Genomic DNA, 5,296 nt, shown 5'->3' with positions numbered 1-5,296 from the left:
CAAAGTGTATAAAACCATAGCACTATACATGTACATTACATAAAATGCTTTGTTTTGAAAGTGTCCGAGACTGAATAATAGTTCTGAATGGGAACTGTGCATCTCTGGCTGTCTTACTGAAGTGTGAATGTAGAGTGAAGAATGTCTGTTGACTGAGGATTAGTCCATCTCATATACAGTATAGGGTATCATTCAAACAATCTTAACTATAGAAACGTTTGGGCTCCTTCGATGTTCATTTGTCTTGGTCTAGTCAGGACAGGATCTTAAAATCTCAGCCGATGCCCTTAACCAATTGGTTTGTCTCATCACACCAACTTCATCAGTCAGTGGACACCTAACTATAAAGACAAGTAGTCATACAATGATACATGCTTCTTTCAAATAAACCGTTGGTCAAATAATTGATAGGAAAAATGAAGAATTTTCTCATCTGAAACTCATGTATAAACAAAACTGCCTGGTACATCTCATCATATTGTATTTTTACCTGACATCCTTCAGATCTGACTCTCACCATGCACCTATTAAACAACCTGAGCAATATTAGGCAACCTAAGCAATATTGGGGCGTTGAAAGTCATATTTTCAAAATTAATATTTTTGTGATTTCTATCCATAGTAAGTTCAAATAACACTATCCCATTGCATATCGACCATCATGGAGCAAAAATGCGATGTCGTCGTGTGGTGGGAACTCATTGAAAATCTGAGCACTTGGAGGCCAGCCATTATTTCAAATCTTCCGAACATGCGTGATTCTGACTGATAAGTCCTGAACACTTCCAGAGAAATAGTCATGTGGTCATGGCTCAATGTGCTCGGGCATTGTGACGTCACACAGCCGGAAGTTACCGAAAATTATCGACAGAAAACGGTTACGGATAGATTCTGGGCTGATTTTGGGGTGGTACCAATAAATAAAATGCTCCTTTTGCAGCTTGTTTCTGTGCTCTTTTTAAACGCCCAAAGTATGAAACAATGATGCAAATGTTCTAATATGGGGAAGGAAATGTCAATTTCAATTTCACCAAACAGAATTGCTTTCCCCACAATATTTCAAGTTTAACCCCCTTAAATCGCTTAGGGCACCTTTAAAAGGGTGATTAGTATAATGTATAATGCCCACTGACCAAGTACTTGCTAGTAGCTCATTATAAAAGATGAATTAAGTCTCTCAAGTTGCTTGGCTGTAGAAAGATGTTTTCAAATGTGTTGGTTTGAAGTATCTTGTACTTGTAGTGTTTTCACATGCTTTTTTAAGCCATCAAAGCTGAGTAGATTATACGCGACTATTTTTTGGCGGGAACATTAGCGGACTTAATTATGCACACGTGCGCATTCCAACAGGTGATCACTGAGGCAGGCGCACCACGTGGCGTTAATTTTTGGCGGGAACATTAGCAGACTTAATTATGCACACGTGCGCATTCCAACAGGTGGTCACTGAGCCAGGCGCACCACGTGGCGTTAAACCAAAAAGAGACTTCTGTTACAACATTCTTTTGCACAAATGTCACCTGTAACTTTCTACAATAGGCCGGTAAGAGATACACATAACAAAAGCTTCATAATTTCAATGTTCTAACGTTATGAGCACACCACAAATTGCGACTGTTAAGTAAAGAAAATGGGGCAAAGTGAACTCCAAGCCTCAGTTTTAATCAAATCAGGACACATGCCCTCACTGAGCGCTTAGAAGCAATATGGACAGAATGATTTGTTATTTTACCTTGTATGAACTCGTCTTCTCCACACCACGCCGCCGTCCGTTCGTCTCGCCATGTTGTTGTCCTCTCCAAAATTGCACAAGCCAGGAAAACACATTTTCTCACCAAGCCACCAAGATATGTCAGTCTAAATCCACCGGAGAAGCGTCCCAACGTTATTCTACACACGGATACTAAAAATTCTACGGACAAAACCCCTAAAAATAAGACGAAAACTTGCAAACAAATTAAAAGAAAACACCACAGCATTCCATTACGCTACAACAGCAGTACCAGCTTGGACCATGCCAAATTTATTTTTTCAAGGGGTGTAAAAATCATCGCCACAACTAATTTTTGTTATCAATTCCTTTTCATACGTGGACAAGTACATTTTATCACCAAATTCGATCAAAAAGCTCTCCAAAATGATCATTATGGTGGTTTACCATTTCAGACTGTACTTATACACGTCAAACATATCTTTTATCTTGACATGTCTCTCACAATACTTTATCAGTTGGACCAATCCAGTTCAACCAATGATAGCTAGCAACACTTCCTCGAGATACAAATACGCGCCCGTGTGCCTCATTAATTCAGCTTTTTTTACGGTCTTTTTTTAGCGTCCTCTATCTCTCAGCTCGCCAACTGCAGCATTGCGCACCTTTGCAAGGATAGGATACACCATTGAAGCAGGTTGCGTAGAGCCTCCTTGGGCAGACCAAATCAAAATGGCATCAGAAAGGAGACATAACAGGGCTCGGAATACTTTTGAAAACCGATGGTGGTTAAAGAATTTCTCAAAGTGAAGGAGCAATATCTGTGACAGTCAGCACGCAGATTGCGGGCACCATCGGTTTTCAAAAGTACATGTTTTTCTTGTCTTGTCTAGCATTTACTGCGCACACATTATTATCATTTCGACCCTTATGTGTCTCCTTTCAAATATCATTTTGATTTGGTTTAATACCCAAGGAGTCTCTACAACACCTGCTTGGTCGGTGTATCCTATCCTTGCAACGGCGCGGTTGATCACGCGGTTCGCAATGCTGCAGTCGACGGACTGAGAGATAGAGGGCGCTGAAACATGACCGTGAAAGAAGCTGAATTAAATAAATTATGAGGCACACGGACGCGTGTAGTTGTGCCTTGCATCAACATAGCCTGGAGTCCAGCCTTCTTAGCTTTAGTGTAGTCCGCTACCCAAGCTCCGCTTCTTGGCGAGGAGCGGAGCTTGGGTAGCAAGCTAAAGCCATTGAAGCCTGGACTCCAGGCTAGCATCAACATGCATGTATAGTTGGAGAGTTGCCAGCGCAGTTTGGCAATTCCAAAAGATCTGGAAGCAACAGCACCAGACGTTTGCCAAGTTTTAACACTATAAGACTCCCCGTTTGTAAATGACAGTGTCCATAGCTGACTAAAATACCACAACCAAGGTGCTTAGCAAACTCGTTCATTTAGCGCTAGGAACCATAAATTACACAGTTACATTACTCTCAAGTGGCGCTAACATTTCCACAAACCAAAGACAGTGTGTCCAACCATATTTCAGCTGCAAAGAAGGGCGTTAACGAAAGCCAATTGGATTTTAGATCGACAGTCGGTTATACTGTGTTGTATTCACTAAAGTTGGATAATCAGGGCATAGATAGATTTCAAGGTTGACCTTTACGGACCTCGGGTCACCAAGGAGGTCACTATATTATCCTGGTTACCCAGCTTAAAACCATTTTGCACAGTACAACCGATTGTCGATCTAAAACAATGAATTCCTCCTAAAATCGACTATATCTTTTTTTTAAAACCTAGAACAGGGCTTGATGCAATATATTTGTTTTTTGTAATTGTTAGTGTCACTAGGGGCACTGTTACTGTGTAAACAAACAGGTTTGCTGAGAACCTTGATTGTAGCACCGCAGACAGCCGTATAGCGTCTCTCTTGTACCGTGCCGACTGCACATATGGTACGTTGATAATGGATGACATTTATCGACTTCTCCTTGCGTATCAACTGTGCCATTTTACAAGCGTAAACGATACAAACAAACAAGCGAGTTCGCTGCGAGCTCTAGTTGCAGTACTGCAGTCAGCCGTAGAGTGTCTCTTTTGAACCGTGGCGAAAGCGCTTGGTACTAGAACAAGTTGTCATATCGTAGAAGGCTCAAGTGTCAAAACCGAGGGACGGTACCACATGACACTGTCTATTGTATCTGTACCGAGTCATTCGGGTCGTGCCAGCGCGAAGCCTCTTCGGGAACCAGGGTGTCTGATGCCGCAGGGGCGGCTACAGCACCCCGGCGAAAGACTCCACAAGCTGTGATACATCTCGAGGACCACACAGCAGCGCCCCAAACGGTCCTTTGACACAGTGCAGATTTGAACTCAGGGGAACTGCAGTTGTTGGAATTTATTTTCGAAATTTTGTGTTTTTGCTCCATTTCATTTCTAGGCGGTTTTGTCATAATGATAACGAGAGTATCCAAGACAAATATATCAGGTACCACTTACCTAATCTCCAAGCAAGTCTCCACGGAGGCAAAATACTATCCAGGCATCCAACAATCTTCAGGCAGCCCTTATGATAGCAGATAGATTCTTCTTCCTACGATTGGCCTTTCATTCGTCCAGGAAAGTCCGGTTCGATCCCGGTGTTGTAACCTAGATGCCCAGAGTCCCGCCTTGCACTGGTTACTTGACCTTTTCTGCCTTCTTTCCGCTTATTATTTAGTCCTCTTCAGAGTTAACTGGCATGTTGGTGAAAGAAGACTAGAATCTATAATATAGGGATTCTTTATTATTAATTCAATCAAATAATGCACGCCATTAGTTAAACGCCATTCACTCGCAGGCAAACTTTCCTGTCCTTGGTGCTGAACACCTTCCACGCATAGTCAAACATTCCTGTATCTTGTCAGTAACACCATCCACACAGCCTAACATTCCTATCCTTGGTGCTCAACACCTTCCACATATAGGCAAACATACCTGTCCCTGGTGCTGAACACCATTTACACATAGCCAAACATTCCTGTCCTTGGTGCTGAACACCTTCCACATATAGCCCAACATTTCTGATGCTGAATTCTATCGACACCTAGCTAAAGATTCCTATCCCTGGTGCTGAACACCATCCACACAAAACACCATGGAGTAAATTCTTGACTGAAAAAAACGAGAGGTTTCAAAAGATATTTAGAAATAGACTTAAGCCCAACAGACATCTAGAAATAAGGGACAGCTATGACATATGTAATAGACTAATTTTCTTTTAATATTTCATTCCTGTGTCCTGTACAGAGACTAAACATAAAGTATGAACTACTTTGAATAGAAAATATCATTTATATTTTCCTAAAATGTTGTGTAACTATGAAACTCTTATTTGCAATTCTTTAGAAATCTTTGACATATAGTATTATATTCTATTATTGACACATACATGTATGTACAAATATGTTATAATTGATTCTTTGTTTTCGTAATTATTAACAAAATAAAGAACAAGATTTTAATTCAAAGTGTTTTGTGAGGCTTTAGATAATATGTGCATGTAATGTTAGGTTGAATGATCTATATTTCGTATT

This window comes from Branchiostoma lanceolatum, chromosome 15 (assembly GCF_035083965.1).
Source record: "Branchiostoma lanceolatum isolate klBraLanc5 chromosome 15, klBraLanc5.hap2, whole genome shotgun sequence".
Classification (NCBI taxonomy): domain Eukaryota; kingdom Metazoa; phylum Chordata; class Leptocardii; order Amphioxiformes; family Branchiostomatidae; genus Branchiostoma; species Branchiostoma lanceolatum.
Note: the sequence above shows the minus strand (reverse complement) of the source record.